This window comes from Triticum aestivum, chromosome 2D (assembly GCF_018294505.1).
Source record: "Triticum aestivum cultivar Chinese Spring chromosome 2D, IWGSC CS RefSeq v2.1, whole genome shotgun sequence".
Taxonomy (NCBI): domain Eukaryota; kingdom Viridiplantae; phylum Streptophyta; class Magnoliopsida; order Poales; family Poaceae; genus Triticum; species Triticum aestivum.
Window position 1 is genome coordinate 533437055 of NC_057799.1, and position 18720 is coordinate 533455774.

The following is an 18720-nucleotide window of genomic DNA, read 5'->3' on the forward strand; positions in this document are numbered from 1 at the left end:
GGTGATATGGAATTAATGTAGAAGGATGGTGTTTTATTCTAATTCTGCCACAACGGTGATTTAGAATATAAAAAGAAAGTTTTAAAAAGTTTAATGTGCATATTTTTTAACCAGACCAATGTAGGGTTATTTTTTATGCTCATTATTGTTGATTATTGGCTAAGTTTTCTCAGACTAAAAGTTTTCCATGCTTTCATTCGTGAAAGCGAATGTCTGGGTACTTGTGACCCGAAAGATGACCAAGAAATGTCATAACGTGAGAGAGTATGTTCTCTCTAAAGAATGGCTTCAAAAGAAAAGAGATAGATCATTGAGAGTCTTGGTTGACGAATGTCTTTCATGTACTCTCTATGAAGAAGGTTTTTCAGTCAACATGATTTGAAATGAAACAAGCAACATGCGTGTTTAATTTGACCAACGTCGGATCAAGCATGTGTGTCAAAGAGCATTCGGATTTATTTCTGAATTTGATGATTGAATATGCAGTCAAAAGAGCCAATTATGGCATTTATGTCCCTTACAGGGAATTACCCGCATAGCGAGAAAAGATGATTATGATAAAACCCGCATGGCGGGAAAAGTCTGGGAAAATACTTGCGTAACTGGGTAAAGTTGACATAGTATTATGTCAAAAAAAACATGTATGGCAGGAGAAATGTAGGCAAAGGACTTATCATGTATGACAGGAAAAAGATATGATGACTCATATGCGTTTAATGTGTCCCACTCTGGGAGAAAAGTATGGAGTAGCTATTATGCTTTCCTAGTATCGACCGTACACCTTATGTGTAACGGTCATTAAGCACTCAATAAATCCAAAGAGAATAAAAGTTACAGACGAACCTAAAGATAAGAATGATATGCAAGTGTGACTTGCAAAAGTACTAATGATAAAGAACTATTTTGAGTTTCCGGAATGGAATGAGTAATAAGGAAAAAGTACTCCCATACCAGTTAACAGATAACTTCATTACATATGAAGTAATCAGATACATGAAGTAGATACTCAAAGTTTCCTCAATTCACAAGAGTTGTGAATGGTTTTTCGAAATTGTGGCAGAAAAGTTCTTGCCACATTTCGAGGGGGAGAAAGAAATATGAGATATCCATTAATGAAGAATGTGATCGTCTGGGGGAGTACGACGATCATAATAATACCCCTAAAGAAAATAAATAGATGTATTCCTGGATCTTTTACAGTTCCGAAAGCAGACTAAGGAATACTAAGATGATGTTTAAAGTGCCATAAAGAAGAAAGTTTTAACAGAATAAACCCAAATAATAAAGTTTAAAGATACGCCATTTTTAGTGAAGATGGAGTAATCTGGGGGAGCATGTTGTATGACCTATACAACACCTGATGTTAGCTCTATAAAGGATGAATGAGTACACATGGATCTTGTGACACAGGTCCTTGTAAAACCTATTGCCTCTTGGAAATAAAAGACTATAGAATTAATTTGCCTCTTGGCAATGACAGAGCAACAACAGCCCCATATGAAAGAAGTGCCAGTACCTGAGACACAGATGGTCTCAAGGAATGAGAAAATCAGATACTTCTGATTACTATAAAGTCTATGTTAGTGAAATTCAAATCGAGGTTGATCCCACCTCATTTAAAGCGCTCAATCGAGCTTAGAGAAGTGTCTGTTTGTCTAAATGATAAGAGACTATGTGAGATGAAATAAAATTGGTGAATCCCGACAATGTTTGGGACTCATAAGTAATTTCCAATGGAGCATAAACAGTAGGCTGTAAAAGGTCTACAAGGTCAATGTGACTCCAAAGGAAATATGTAAAGGTGTAAAGCGCGACTTGAATCGAAAGATTTTGTGCAAAGAGAATGAACAAATTACAATGAGTGTTAGTGGCACATCATGACCGACATCATGATCTGAGTTACATCAGATGAATGTAAAGAACACAAGGGATACTGCTTCAAGAAGTTTTTTATGGACTAGAGCAAGTCTCTAGACAGTTGCATTTAAAGTTTAAAGAATCAGATGATATTTTGGGTTAAAGAAAATGGAAGGACAATTGTATTCATGCAAAGTTATAGAATGGGAAATTCATTTCCCAATCCTGTGCATGTGGATGACGTCCTACTTGCTAGTGGTGATGTCAATCTACTTCAGGAGGAGAAAAGAAGTTCTTGTCCTCAAAGTTCAAAATTGCATTTCTCGGAGTGTCTCTTGTTATAAATATCGAGATTCACCAAAAAAATGGGGTATTAGGAATGTCGCATGGACAAGCTAACAAAGGTCTCTAAAGTATGCATGCGAGAAAACCAACGCATGTTCTTATAGTCAAGGGTAATGGAACTGGAAACTATGGTGTTCCAAAAGTTGATGAGAAAAGATTGAAAACGGATATGGTACCATATGCTTCAGCTGTTGGAAGCTCAATATATTACCCTGACACAATTCACGTATCCGGGTTGTTTTGGCAATGTCCAGTCCATATATAGATCACTGGAATGGAGTCAAAGATATCGGCCTCATGCTGAAAAAAATAAGTGCTCTCAAAAGATTGTGAGTACAAAGACAGGGCATGTGAAATGTATAGCGAAATCCACAATTGTCGCTAACTTTCATACTTGAAGGTTTTTGTGTGGAAAAGCTCCAAAGAATGAAACAATTATCATCAACGTGATGCAAAGATATTTTATAGCTTGATATGAGGCTGAGGGACAGGCAAAATGGTTAAGGAGACCTGTACCCGGAGTTAATAATGGTTGACAACAGCGATAACCATTTTAAGTTTTTCGCTCCTATGACAACGAGTCAAGTGTTGATGCCAAACACACTGACACAGAGTTATGCGTTGTAAAGGAGAAAGTCCGGAATTATGTAGAAATGCTTGAAGCATAAAAGCAACAGACAAGTGTTTGCAGATCTGCTTATTAAAGGCTTACCGCCCAGTGTGTTCGAAGAACACACAGTCGACATGGGTTTTATGGTATAGTCTAAGATTTCCGGACAATAAAGGGCCCAAGGTTAAAGAATTTGTTTCAAAACAGAGAGGTACGTTGTGGCTGTCTGATTCTATCGGCAACTGAGCTGTGACGATGAAACATGTTCTATGTATTGATCTGTTATGAAACGAGTAAAGTAAAAGTATAAGGTCAAAAGTAAAAGTTGAGATCAAGGGGGTGAATGTTAGGATGATCTCCACCGTATGGGCCCAACGGCCCACCGGGCCCTTAGATCTGCGCCCTGATCGAGGGCGCTCAACCGACTATGGTTGACGGGCCCCTGTCACCTGCACTATATAAAGATGTGGGGGTCGGCGGCTCGCATCACGAGGTTCGTCGCGATGCCGTACACCCCACTTACATCCCCTACCGATCTAGGGTTAGTGCAGTGCTGACGGGAAGCACCGCCACCACCCCGCTACTCTCTGCCATCACCGGCACCATGCCCGGCACCGGGAGCTCCTCGAGCCACAAGGAAAAAGTAATACCTATCATCACTACCGGAATCCCATGCCCACTGGATCAATAGATTCTATCAGGAACAAGACGGCACGCCGGTCATCACATCCAGTCACCCCGGCCATCCAAAGGCGCCACGGTCCCACGAATAAGGACGATCCCATGGCGTACCGTGCCCACATCTTCGAGCTACACGGCAAGCCATCAATGGCCATACAGACCTGATGGTTGCCCAACCGTGAGCCTTTCTTTAAGATTTTCACGCTTGTCGATACCGATAAAGTTAAGGCTTACAAATACAAGTGAGCAGAAGTGGTGAATTTTGATGAGCACGCCTTGTTCTTGGGGCCAAATTGGTCTAAGGCGGTGCACGTGGCGGTAGGCCAACATCATGGTTTGAAGAGAAACCATATCTACTACGGTGTACAAATCTTATGGGGAACAAACGAGTTGCCGGATGATATTGTGTACTCCATGAAATTAAATGACGACGAGCACATGTATTGCAGAGAAGACCCAAGTGTCGGCGATAGTGTGGAGAGGACAGAATATCACCTGGAGGGTTTTATCAGTTCTCACATATGGCTTTACCCTCCAAATTTGTAGCAACGTATTAGTTGGTCAAGGAAATATATACACCCTAATAACTATACAACATTCAATTGTAGTTAATCTTTTGTAGTTTTTATTTTATATTACAAAAAAGCAACGTCTCTCTGCCTCTCAAGCCGCCTCCCAAGTCTCATCCTATTATGTCCCACAAATCTTTCTAGGCCCCAACTCTTCTAAATTTACATGTGTTATTGGATATTGTAAAGATCATTTGACTATTTACAAAAATGATTAGTAAAACATCATTTGGTGTCTTTGACACCAATGATCATATGCTAGCTCTGTCTAAGACTTCGTAGATTTATCATATATGTGTTGTTGTTTATGTTGTGGAGTAAACGCCTCACTTTTTCCTCATTGCATCTACACCCACGCCTTCATGTTCTCAATACAATTCTCGCGAATCAAACCACCACAATTCTTTGTTATTATAGTTTTTCATTTGAACTTTTTGTGTGATGGTAAGCGGTGCATGTTAACAACATACAGGGGTTCGCTCTATTCACTAGAGTTTGGGGATGGATTGAGAGTACAGGGATACAAGCACAAGTGTGCAAAAAAAATGAAAGAAATAGGAAGAAGAAAGGTTGAGAGCCGGAGTTGGGAGAGGAAGACGCCATGCCGTTTTGTCCTGATCCAACTAGAATGTGTTGGCCGCTGCCTTCGGGGAGTATTTGTGGCTGTCCTCCTGTGCTTGCAATTGGGCTGAGCCCATTGACAAAGAAAACACCAACCTAGTAGGGGGCCAGCATAGGCTCCCTAACACTCCACCCTGCTTGAAACTTGGCTTGACCTCAAGTCGACGCCGTCCCCTCGATGCCTGGGTCCCACGACACAAGGCATTCCTTGGTATTGATATTGTCGCGGTGGTAGCTGTTGTAGAGGTAGACTTGATCAAGGTCGAAGGAGGCGGCATCACAAAGTTGGTCATCGTTGCCGCTAGGGACCAAGTCAAAGTAGAACTTGTGGTAAATGGGAACTTGCTTGAAGGAACAAGTGAGGTCAAAGCAGAAAACTAGTGGTCACAATAGGCTGCGGACTTGTTGTTTATCCCTCCTTTAGTTTTGGTCTTTATGAAGATCCTCGCCACCATGAAAAGGAATATCCAGACTGGTATGTTCATTCCTCTCTTGAGCTCCGGTAAATTCTGCTCCAAGAGGAATGACATATACCTGCTCGAGTAGGATGGCTAGAGCAATGACAACCCCCCTCCTTGAAAATGTTCTTGATCGAAACAGGTAGCAAACATACCATCCATTCACTCTGTGAATTTTAAAACCGAACCAAAAATAAACCGAATCGAACCAATTTTATGGTTTCTGCTTTCAGTATGGTATGAAGTTTCCATACCGTTCTGAATTTTAGTTTTTATGGTATATATCAAAAAACCAGACGGTTAACCGAATAAACCAAAGTAAAATATTTATTTATATTTCTTGAGGCAAACAATTATACAAGTTATAATTTTTCTTGTACATGAGCCAAATTGCCTGCTAAGCACGTCCATTTCTCCTGTAAAGTAGTCATTTCTTTCTCTTAAAAAAATGCTAAGCACGTCCATAACTATCAAGCCATGAATCTATGCATGCATATACACTTATATATTATTTGTGTAAATAAGTAAGTGTTTTGAGTCATACATCAATAAATTATTATTGTGTCATTTTCAAAATCATGTCAACTTTGGTTATTATGGTATATAAAAAAATCATACCAAAATAATTTGATATATACAAAAATTGAATCGTATTTACCGTCAGCTGTTGAAGTTTAGAAGTTGTCGGACTCCCGGAACTAGACAGACCATAGAAAGTCTGGATGATGTGACATGGTTGTTTTTTTAGAAAAGAAGGATGTACCCCCCGCCTGTGCATCCGGACGATGCATGCAGTCATATTATTAATTATTCACAAAGACCATACATGGTGATACATCAATAAGCCTGAAGCCTCCATCTTGGCAACACCGTCGCTACTCCTATCCCCTTGATGAAGGTGTACCGAATGTCCGGGCCTAATACCAAACAGACATCGCACCAAAGCCTAACATCTAAAGCCGGGTGTCCCAGCCAAGCCACTACCTGGATTGGGTCCCACACCGGTCTGGCACACTCCCAGTGAGCACCGCACACTGCAAGGGTCGTCAACTCCATCAACCTTCGGTCCATCCTCAGAGCAGAACTGAAGCACCGACCTTGCCAGGCCTCTCTGCCATCAACGCCACCATGACGCCCGACAGCTTCCTCCTCCTGCGCGAGTCCATCTTCGGGCATCAGACGCCGAGTCTCCACAGCACCACACCGCCGAAATCCGCCACCATCAATGTGTAAGATGAAGCACCGCTCCACCAAAGACGCCGTCCTCCGGTCCCTCGAGCCCATGTGCACCTCCAAGAATGACGCCCCCAAGGGGGAAACGACACCAGAGAGCCGCCGTCATCCGATCTACTGATCTAGAGTTTCCCCCGGAGGTAGCAGAGAGTGGCCTTGAACTTCTCCACGGCGATGCCTTCAGGAAGGGAACAACATAGACAGCGTTGCCATCGCCGGCCTTGGCAATAGCCAATAGCAGGTTTTCACCCAGATCTGATCGAAGACCTCCATCTCTCGTGCAAGGACCGCTGCCATCCCTGCCGGGATCTGGATGATCCAGGCCGCTGCTGCCAGATCACAGCAAGGAGAAGTCCCTCCACCGAGATCCGTCGGCCGAGCAGGGAAGGCCGAGACCGCGCCCGCAGGACCAGATCCGCGATGGATCTGTGCCCGCGCCGCTGCCCCGGAGCCAGCCCCACGCGCAGCCGCCGCGGAATGGCCGTCTGCCCGCGCCGCCGTCTGGCCGCCATGTCGCCCGACGCGCCCTCGCCGCATCAGCACCAAGACTCCGTCGCGCCGCTGCATCTCGCGCTACAGCAGCACGCCGGGAGGATAAGAAGGGCCCCGCCGCCGCCGAGCCCGGCGGCGCCTTCTGGCGGCGGCGAGGGGAGGAGATGGTGTAGGAGGCGGGCGCGGGGTGGGGGCTAGGGTCCCCCCCCCCCCCCCCCCGCCGCCGCACCCGCGAGAGCGACGCGAGACACACGAGGGACGCGATGTGACATGGTTGGTGAAGATATCATGCTTTTGGATGCACAATGGCACTGCAGTCTGCTACTCTTGATCAACCATCGAGTTCAGATACTTGCCAAGATAACCCTTAAAAATATGGTACTGGAAATATGAGCAGATAATTTGAAGGAGCCGCATTTTTCTAGCAGTAGTACCAACTCCCGTTTGTTTTGAAGAGAGTGCAGCACAAATAGGGGATGGAATGCTTCCAGCCTGAACCAGAACATCGAAATTTTATAGTACTAGGGCGTTTCCTCACTCTTGCATCAAGGTCGTACCTCACCTTGTTGTAATAGAGTAGTGCTGCAGGTCCACACGTTTGTACCGGTCCATGACCTTGTTTCCTTAGAACTCATTAGAACACTCCTAAGTGGTACTACTCATGTAAGAGAAACTCTAGTTGATCTCTAAAAAATAGAGAAATATCTGATCAAGTAATTTTAGTGGAGTATTTTTTACTCCACTAACTTTTGGCTGGACCTAACCGATTTTGTAAATTTAGTAGAGTGAAAAAGCAAATTTTGATAAGATGAACATAGATCTGATTTAAACAAAAAATTTAACCGAAATTCGACACATAATTTACATTACCATCCGCCGAAACATAGTCTAGTCAAACCGATACTAAAACTTACCTTAAACATAAACTAAAACTTAAAGCTAATCGGAATTTAGTCGTTATCGGACTTTGCGAGGCCAGCCTGTCCACCCTAGACATCCCACCAGCCAAGGGGTCAAGCCTTGTGACGTCGTTGCCGGAGTCGGGGAAGATCCTTCGCCACTCTTCAACGTCGAAGTCGTCATCGTTGCCACCTCCGATGCCGCCGTCGTTGCCTCCTCGCCACTTAAGAGGATGATGACCTCTGCCCTGCCGCCGGGCATGCGCCCCTCGTACAGGAGGTGCTCCACCTCCGCAAGCTCGGGGTACTGGCGGCGGAGGTCCGCCATGTACGCCTCGTCGGCGGCCTCCGCCGTGAGTCGTTCCATGGCCTCCCGGTCCTCCCTCGCCAGCCGCGCGTTGACCACGCATGCCCGGCTGAACCGGATCGAGTAGCAGCATCTCACACCACTTGAAATTCTGGCAGCCCGCGGCGGCGTGCAGCCGGATGGACCGTATGTCCTACTCACGGGTGTCGAGCTCGGTGGTGTGGAAAGATCTGAGCCACATCTTTGTGTGGGTCTCGAGGTCGGTAATCTCCGTGACCCACATCCTCCATGCCCGCTGCTACACACCGAGGTACCACCTCTGTGGCGGCACGGGGAGGTCGACAGAGCCGGAGAGGCGGTCGGATGCAACGACATCGTGAGGAGAATGCGCTTGTGCTGGGCTCATTGTGGCGCGGATCCGCGACGGCGAGCGGCGGCCACAGGAACCGGCCATGGCGGCAGCAGTGGAGGCGTGGGAGTGGTGGGGAGTCGCCGGCGAGGGGATTTTGGGGGAGGGGGAGCAGAGCAGAGGAGGTTGCGATGTGGTTGGGAATTTTTACTCCGAGCCCAAGTGGTGGAGTACTTTTACTCCACTGAAGTGGTGAGGAGTACAATCTATACTCCGTTATACGGTCTAAGAGATCGGCTAGATGCCGGTTAGAGGGGTAAAATTGAACTTTTACTCCTCTAACCGGTTTTAGGGGATCAGCTAGTGTTGCTCTAACAACCATTAGCTTACAAACTGTCCAATCACAAGCATATGAATGCCACAGAAAATTCCGGTGAAAGGATGCCCAACTCTCACGTGGCCTATTCAAACTGCAAGAATCTTGCACGCCACAACATATGAGCTTGTTTGGCTTAAGTAACTGTCATTGTCAAATTCACTGTGATGTGCCATGAGTGTTCCTATGCAGTAGTGCATCCCAAGGGATCTTTTGTATGTAACTGTGTGCCTTGTTGATCCCAGGAATGGTAAAAGAAATGTAAGAAAAATATCTCATATCCTTTCCGAGGACTGCAGTTCTCAACATGTTGGAAATCTCACATCCAACATCTGCTGGAATATGAAATATGATAAGCAAAAAAGAAGGAAGACTGAAACTACCCCCTCCGTTCCAAATTACATGTCGTGGTTTTAGTTCAACCACGACGAGTAATTTGGAATGGAGGGAGTAGTTCTTTGTTGATTTACAGTAATTAGGAACAGAATGTGTGCATTACTCTTCCCAAGCATTATAGATGTAGCATTACTCTTCCCAAGCCGGCTGGAAATTCTCGCTTCAAACTAGCGGCTAGTATTATTGGTTATGTGCTATGCAATCGTTTATAAACCATGACAAACCTTCATGCGAACCATTAATTCTGTAATTATTTTTTGTTAGAGACGCCACCATTAATTCAAGAAAGGGCTTATATGCCTTCGTTTGACTAGATTTTGGGAGGCCGCCACGTCAGCACTGTTTATTGGTTGTTTCGCACCTCTACCTGTTCTGTGTCGTGTGCATGATAATTTTTGTAATCAAATGAAGCAAATGATTGTCTTTATTGGTGAGAGCGCTGCTATTTATACAAAGCCAAGGGACGCTTCTCAATAGGCCCCCATACAGGAGGATGCGAGCAACCGTCACGACGGTTGCTAAAAGACAACTGCCGCCGGTTCCTATAAAGCAGGGATTATCCCATTAATTAACACATATTAATTAATCCTAACACTCCCCCTAATCACAGCTTGTACTTTGTGAGCATCACCATCTTCTTAAAGACTCCTCCAAAACCCTATGGAAAAAATGTGAGGAGCAAAGTGTTTGATATGTTGTGAAAACTCCTTCAAACCCGGTGGGAAAAATAAGGACAAAATGATGCAACATACAATGATTATTGTCTCTTTTAACTCAATACGAGAAAGTCCATAGAGTTCAGAGGACAATAAATATGTCGTATATACTTTCTTAAAAACCCCGTGGGGAAAACAGAAAATATGACATATGGTCTTATGTTGATATTACCTCATTAAAAAACTTTATGAGAACCTATAAAGTAACTCATGAAGGAAAAAAGAGTATAATATGATGCTTTTAACAGGAACAATTCAGGAAGATACTCCCCCTGATTCTTGCATATTCCGAAGCCGTCAAATACCAACTCCATGAACATATTTATGGAACGTATAAGTTGGTAGAGACTTGGTGACCAAATCAGTCGCATGATTTGACTTGCAAGATATGCAATATAGCGATATTGCTTATTATGTAACCTGTTTGCATCCGGGCAACACAAGAAACATTATCGTTGAGATAATGGTTGGTGGATGTAGCCATGAGGTCTGTTTCGAAGACTCTTCATGAGAGGGAAACCACACCAAGTAGGAACACTAAGCTTGTCTACGATCTGACATAGTGGGGATCTGATCGATGTATCCAATGATATCGGTGTTCGCATTTCTGTGAAACTGAAAAACCAGGACAAGATGTTTGATGCCTTTGGAGATATCGATATATATTCTTGAGTCCCAACTAATTGTGTTTGGTGGATCCAATGGCATTATGGAACATTAAGTCCCAATATCTCATTTCCATCATCTCTCGATCTAAATAGATCATTCCTACGTCTAGAGAATGAACTACCATGAAAGTTAACGATGGACAAGATTTGTCCACAATGAATTTCTCCAATATATTATGGATATAGACAATATAGTATATCATAATGTATGAATGAAGGTGCTCAAGTTGTAGTAACGAGCAGTATTTTGGTTTACCCAAATCCTTCATTTTAAACTCCGTCATTTAGAGATTACATGTGTCGTCATTGCAGACATACAAACATGGATAATCATCATTGTAGGAGAAATCCTTGTGTATAAGGATCTCACTACGTTAGTTGTACCATATGTACCGACAACAATAAGCCGTATGGTGGCTTACCGATTTTACACAATGTATGTTGCATTTTGTATTTCGATTCAGAATTGAGATTCCATCGGAAATCAATCATATATGTCTGAATCTAGTGATCTACATGGCTATATAATCACTACATCTATCAACTGCAGAGATAGATGATTTTGAACTGCCAATGATATAAGTTATCAGAATGAGATTCCACCTCTGGAGAATAGTTGGGTGTCTGCGTGAACCCTTGTGCTACAATACTTGCTCTTTGTTTCACCACCTCGTTGTTCTCAATTCTGTTTCCAGAAGAAAATTGGTGTAGGTATTGCTTATGAATACCTTCTCATTATTGAGCAAGATCATTTCTACCTAGATTATACCCTTTGCTTGAGTTCAGCCCGAGTGTTGTTCACACTTTGCCATGGCCATGGTCTTTGGATCTGAATCACTTGAAAGGTTTTTTCAATCTAGTTGAGAAATGTATGCCGACAATTGTAGACTTCCGGTTATATGTTTCTCCAGAATCTATATATAAATATATAGTTGATGGAATATCGTTACCCATGGTGACTGCTCGTGATTTCCCAATGCGACTGAGTCGGGTATTCCGATGTCCCGGTCATTGTGTGCACTATGACCTGGGTTGGTGGAGGTTTCCCGTCCACTGAGTGTATACTACCCATTAGGTGTCTGTCAACGTAAAGTTGACTTGCATTTACTGATTCAGAGGCCTTGATATCCTTGCTTGCAAGAAGATGAATCCTGATGTACTATTGTCGTACTTCTTCCCCTGTTGCTTTGAACGGGGATTTGAGTGGTTTTAGTTGGTACCTCCACTCTTTCCGACATATTTTGCAGGATTGTAGAATTGTGTGACACCTTTATAGTCAGTAAATGAATCTGGCGGGTTATTTGCAATGCGTTGCAAATCTTCTAAATGCATGGTTCAGATCTTTGAGTACGTGGATTTGAGGCAGAAATGTGTTGAACATTCCACTAATTTCCTGGCATTTTTTATGGTACTTGAAATCTCCCCCTAATGCCTGGAAATGTTCCTCACTGAATCAGCATACTGGCCTTCAATAACTCCCCATGTGAGGGGCTTGAGGTATTGACGGTAATACAATTATTCCTCACATAGATCCCAAATATATGTTGAGGGGCCAATGATGTATGCCGGGTGGTGATATCGGTATGCAACCGAATTACCGCAGATGGGAAATACTTGGTAGATTTCCATGTATCAAAGATAGAGGGGAATAATAGTATGCAGTTTGGTCATGAGCGTGTAAAACTGCATGACTCCAACGTAAAGTTGGTAAGTTGCAATTCCAAAGTAAAGATAATGCAATGAGCTTAACTCTTTGGATATGATTCTACCAAACTATTTTGAGTCTAGACACTAGGACAAATTGCTAAAATTCAATCCAAGGGTCATAGAGAAGGCACTCAAGGAGAATTCTGCAATGTTATCCATTCGATTTGCTTGAAATCGATGTCGGGATAATGAGCCAATAGTTTCGTGTGAATAAAGCACACACTTAAGACCATCATGTAGATATGTCTTTCAGAACCATGAAATACCTGAATAGTCTAGTCAATGGATGGGAAGAGCAACTTACCGCAACTTGATGCAATCAAGGAGTCTGTGTGGTTCAGCATAGACTTTAAGGTGTGAATCCTTAAAATTAGCTTCCCTGTGTCACATGTAGTGCACATAAAATCCAAATATTGTTAGAATTTAGCATCATAATAATCATAAACCAATGGAATTGCTGATAGTTTCGGTTTCAACCCAATGTCTCGATGACCAAGGCGAGTATGCCAAGTTTTTCATGTACAAGACACTCTGGAAAACTATCTCGTACGCAACATGTGCTACGGGTTGTGTCGTATGTGTAGTATAATCCAGATGATATACAGAGAATGTGCTTGCCATATTCGTTGCATATGGTAAAGAGAAGTTATTTCTCTTTGTTGTCATCATAAGTTTCGCTATGGAAACTATTTTGACGAATACCTCCATAGTTTTGTAGGGTACGAATTAAACCTGGGAAGCAATAAAGCATCCCGACGTTACTCGAGTACCCACAGGGATAGTAAATATGACTCAAGTTGAGCCAACAAATACCTCATCGCGTCTAGCGATTTTAAAATATCTCCTTTCTCTCAATGAGAGTGGAAACATTGGACTTTCCTGAGTATAGAGTTTGTGGTGCATATGTCCACTAGGCACATATCATTTTTCATCGGATTGACTCCCGTAGAAATCTATATATAGACATGAAGATTCTCAAGAAAATCGCTGTCGGATATATAGAATACATACAAATGAATTTGTATGGAAGTGCTGATACAATATATTGTGATATACAATATATGATGACAACAATAATCATGTTCTTATTAGAACATCATAAATGGACATAAATAAATAGATCACTAAGGAGACTAAGGGACTAAATGTATAGTCTCCAAACATGCCAGTTGATGCATATTCAACCATCATGCTCTCCATGCTCATAGGGTCTCATGACAGCTTGATGGTGTCAGGTTGAGGGTTTGAAGTGAGCTTCAAACCTTTACCCTTGAGGTACTTTGCGTCCCGATGGCGTGGCTTGGATTACACGCGCTATCCCATGAGAGGCAAGACTGATCTTGATATCCATGACCCACTTAAGTAAGTTGTGGTCATTGAGGGCAAGAGCCTCAAATTATGTAGCCATCGATTACTTAAAGGGGCAAACCAGAGATAATTAATTTACGAGTAGTAAATTAAAGACCATCATGGTTAGTGTTGCAATGAATTTTGCAAAATTGATGGGTATTTCAAGAAGTTATCTTGAAACCATTAGTGTGAACTTCAAATTGCTAAGTATGACATCTTGAAGATAATCTCCCAAAGGGAGTAGATGCTCATTTCTAATGCCTTATGTCATGACTTTAGTAAAATGTGTGGGAGAGCACTTTGTAAAGCAATCATAATGTCGAAACGACAAAATATAGGCTTTATCAGTAGTCATCGATAATCTGCGTAGGCAGTAGATCCATATGACTACCTTGTGATCTCAAGCATCAATTTGACAAAATCACCTTGAATTTTGCACCCGTATTGGCAAGAAATTAAAAATCTCAATTGCAAATTGACGTATCAATCTCGACATGTGGTTAACATGGAAATAGATGCATCATAGAAATATTCCAAAATACCTCGTACTCATTGAAGAAACAGTACTGCAGAGGTACTGAATTTATCTTTCCAAGAGATAAAAAAATCTCAATTGCAAATAATAGATGTAATGAATCTCAACATGTAAGAAACATGAAAATATATTACATCACGTTCTGGAATACAAGGTACTCTACAGAAAACCACTACTGATGTAATGAATAATAATGATATTGCAAACTTGATGCTCAAGTGTAAAACTTGAATTATATAGATCTCAAATAAATGAGATCTTGTATCAAATTGCAAGATAATTCACTGAAGTGAATTAATATTTTGCGAGAGAAAATTGATCTCAATCGCAATTATTTTGCAAGAAAAATAATAATTCTCAATCGCAATGCAGAACATGTTATAGGAATTGCTAGAGAGCAAGTATGTTGAACATGTCCTATTTTCACATAGTATATCTGAAATCATCATTTACATATTGTAAATGTGATATGAAGAGATATGAGATCTTCCAATGTAAAATTTGCAGTAGAGAGAAAACCTAAACTGCAACTTACAGTAAGCCGTAGGCTGATTTGCATTATACAGATTAATCTATGGACTAGTCTGTAAGGCACGTCAAGTCAGAGGGCCCAAACGGAAGAAATGCAAGGGCTTATCCAAACATACAATAAAGTTGGAAGACTAAATTGAAATGTCACGAAAGGATAAAGATTCCCTATCTCTCCATCTGTTCCTGTGGTTTAAAAACCACCAACGCCGTCGCGGCCACTTGAGATGAGCTCGGCGGCTGGAAGATATGCCTCCGTTTCTGCAGCAGGACAGACCATGGCAGCACGGCCAAGCCGTGAGCCGGACCACGCCATGCGTAATCGTTGTTGCGCTGCGCGCGTAGCCGCACGACTGTGCATACGTCCCAGCCCCACGCGGCCAACCGACCGGAGGGAGCGCCACCGCGCCTCGCGTTGGAGGCCGCGGACGCCTCGCCGGGAGGGTTTCGCGCTGGTGCAGTCGCAACCGCCAGGAGGAGCCGCTTCCTCGCCGAGCCGGAGCAAATGCCACCGTGCCTCGCGTTGTAGGGCCGAGGAGCGACACCGGCGCCGCGCACCGGAGGGCGCTGCTCCGCAGGGAGCCGCCTCCGACGTCATGCGCCAAGGCTACCTCTGCCGGGCTGGGGACCGCACCGCGCCGCGACATATGGCATTGCCTATTTCCCCGGGCCGGCCAAGGGCCATCTCCACCGCGCCGAAGGGTCACCGCTGCTCCACGTTGCGCGCCTCGCCGCTCCACCGTTCACGCAAAGCGGGAACTGCTCCGCGCCGGGATTAAGGTCCGCGGCAGCGGTGGGCTCCAGCGCTCGGAAGGGACTCGCATGCCGAGACCCGTGCCTCCGCGCGTGCGTCTTGGCGTCCGAACGATCGAAGGCACTTCGCGGCGCCTCGCGTAGGCCGCAGTCGTTCCTTAGCCATGCTCCCCGCTGGGAGTAGCCTCTGCCTCCGGGGGTGTCACGCCGGAGGGCGCAGCTTCCCTGCGGGGCTGAGGCAGGGCCGGCCCGGGCAGCGGGGGCGGCCGCCCCGGGCCCCCAAAATCGAGGGGGCCCTCCCCAGGTATACAGCTAGGCTATGGCCAACATATTTTCCGTGATAAAAGAAAAAATTAGGAGCTGGACGTCTGGGCCTGAGGGCCTCACGCAGCGAGGCAGGGAGCTGCCGTCGATTCGTTTCCTAGGTTACGTGCACGTAGACGATAAAACGGACTGATTGATCCCTTCCGATTCTTTCCAGGTTAGTACGTGCATGTGTCAAGAAAATAGGAACTGATTGATCCTTCCATCCTATCACATCACGACGTATTCACGCAGCGATCCTCAATTTTCTACCGGCCGCCGACGCTTGAGTCATCGCGACTACTCGTACCGTGCTCTTTTTTCCCTATTCTCCTAAATCTAATTTCGTTGCTAATTCAGATTGTCCGCCGATTTCAGTTCCCCGGCGGCCGTCGCACCTTAGCTGTGCTCTCCGTCCATCAACGATCCGACCTTCCGAGGTATGTCTTATATTCATATTGCGGTTCCTAGTCTCCTAGATGAATAGCTCTTCAACAATAGTCAATTGATGCTTTTTTTTCAGTATTGTGTCTTATCATGTTGGGAAAGTATCCATCTGGTAGTGATAACAGGAAAATGAAGAAAACGGCGGATGATTTGGTACCATCACAGCTCGTAAATATTCATCAATTTTTGAGTAATACTGGTGCTTTCACTATTTCAATAAACCCAAATGAAGAGGTTGTGATAGTTGTCTGAAAGAAAGGACAATCAACTGATGGGAACTCAGAATCTGATGAGCAAGAAGAAAATGGCGACACCAACATCTTGTGGCTCCGAGAATGTAGGTAATTCATTTGATGCATAGGCATAGTCAGCTAGTGTTGATGAACAACCAGTTTATACTGTTGATATTTATCAATTTACGATCCTGGATAATCTTGATAGTAAAGCAAGAGCCATCTTAGTTCAGAAATGGCCTATGAGAGAAGACAAAAAAAAATATGAAATACCATCTACATGATGAAAAGATTTTTATTATGCTCATTATAGGAAATTAAGCAATTGAGAGAAGCAGTGACTCAAAGAGAGTTTAAATGGTTTGGCAACATTATGCATCAAGAAGAAATTATTAGATAGATACTGACATCACCACCATCATAAGTGACTTTGAATCGAGGAATGATAGAAGAAACTTTTTAGGTAATGTATATGTATATCACTTTCTATTGTTATGATGTCTATATTAAAGGCCCCAAGTTTTAGTCTCGCCCCGGGCCCCCAAAATCACAGGACCGGCCCTGGGCTGAGGGCGAAGCGGGAGCGACAGCCGCGGAGGACTGCCCGAGAGCCGCGGCCTCAGACGACGCCGCCTCCACCGCTCGGGAAGGGCTCGCCACGCACGTCCACCGGGACATGCTGCGTCGCACGGCTCCATCGACCAGAGGAAGGGCCTCGCCGGAAACGCTCTGCCAGGAGCGTGCTGATAACGTTTTGTAATTAAATGAAGCAAATGATTGTCTTTATTGATGAGAGTGCTGCTATTTATACAAACCCAAGGGACGCTTCTCAATAGGCGCGAGGATGCGAGCAACCGTCACGACTGTAGCCAAAAGACAACTGCCGCCGGTTCCTATAAAGCAGGGATTAACCCATTAATTAACACATATTAATTAATCCTAACAATAGTTTTTTGAGTAAGATTGATTGAATGAATAAAAGGCTACTGATTTCATTGATTCTCAAGATATATATACACTCTGAAGAGGCGCCTCGTAGAGGCGGTAGTTACAATAGAGATGGGAAGGGAATGAACGCGTCTGTACGGACACATGCGTCCGTACGAGGCGTCTCTTCGGTGTTCGACACACCTATTCAACTAATGACGGTTTGCTAATTAACCCGTGTTAATTAACTAACATGTAAATCTATTCCTAACAATAATTCAGCATTGCGCTCGGCCTTGGTGTTGCCCTCGGCGGTTCATGGGTGCGTGACTATCATCGGTCTGGCTGTCATTTCTAATCGACCAGCTTGCTGTCGCAGGTGCCTCTGTTGCTCGACTGTTACGAACTAGTATGCCGGATGCATTCAAGCCAACTTCAGTGCACGACCCCATACCGTCCGTCCTAGTCCGTTTGAGATAGAAAAGACGAATAGCACGGCCCAATGTGCGGCCCAAACAGACAAATATTCAGATTTCGTCCGTTTTCGACTTATTCCTGACCCAAACTTGCGTCGCGTTTGGGGTGAAACGGACATCGCGCGGACGGGCTGGCCCTTGTCCTCCCCGTGGCCCGCCTGTCGGGGACACAAGCATTCCATTCGCCTCCAACGCCTCTGCCCACTCTCCCCCGCCCCACCCTGCTGCCGGCGCCGCTACTAGTCTCCGGCCGCCTCCTCACTGCTCACTCTCCTTCCATACCAAACCACGTCTCGACATGGCCGCCACCATGCTCGCGCTTTCGTAGGGGCATGTTAAAGCGTGCACTGTCATATTAGAAGCAGTGGCTTCGCAAGATCTTTGCATATGGCACTCTTTCTTCAGCATGGCAGGTTCTCACAATGATACCAACATGTTGCAGCGTTCTTCAGTCTTCACAAGGCTTGCAGAAGGTCACTCCCCACCTGTCAACTTTGAGATCAACGGCCACCGGTACAACAAGGGATACTACCTAGCTAATGGTATATATCCTCAGTGGTCAACTTTTGTGAAGACAATCTCGAACCCCCAAGGTGAGAAGAGACAGAGATTTGCCCAAATACAAGAGAGTGCTAAAAAGAATGTGGAACGTGCTTTTGGTGTGCTTCAATTCCGATGGGGTATCATTCGAAACCCTGCACTGACATGGGATGAAGGGAAGCTTTGGGAGGTGATGACTGCTTGTGTGATCATGCACAACATGATCGTCGAGGACGAGCATGATAACAACGTCTTCGACCAAGGATTTGATTTTCAAGGTGAAAATGTTGAGCCCCTGCACCAAGAACCGGCCAAGTTTGAGCAGTTTGCCCAATTTCATCGTG

At 44.4% G+C, this 18720-nt stretch overlaps 1 long non-coding RNA gene across 2 annotated transcripts; it reads left to right on the forward strand.

The window, feature by feature from the left end:
- Positions 1 to 14772: 14772 nt before the first annotated feature.
- LOC123054274 (uncharacterized) lies at positions 14773 to 17432 on the forward strand. 2 transcript variants are annotated; one of them, XR_006426091.1, is made up of 3 exons: positions 14836 to 15754; positions 15932 to 16537; positions 16946 to 17432. It is a non-coding gene; the product is annotated as an uncharacterized lncRNA (long non-coding RNA). The 2 variants fall into 2 exon arrangements; XR_006426090.1 differs by having other exon boundaries at positions 14773 to 15754; positions 15932 to 17432.
- Positions 17433 to 18720: the final 1288 nt, after the last annotated feature.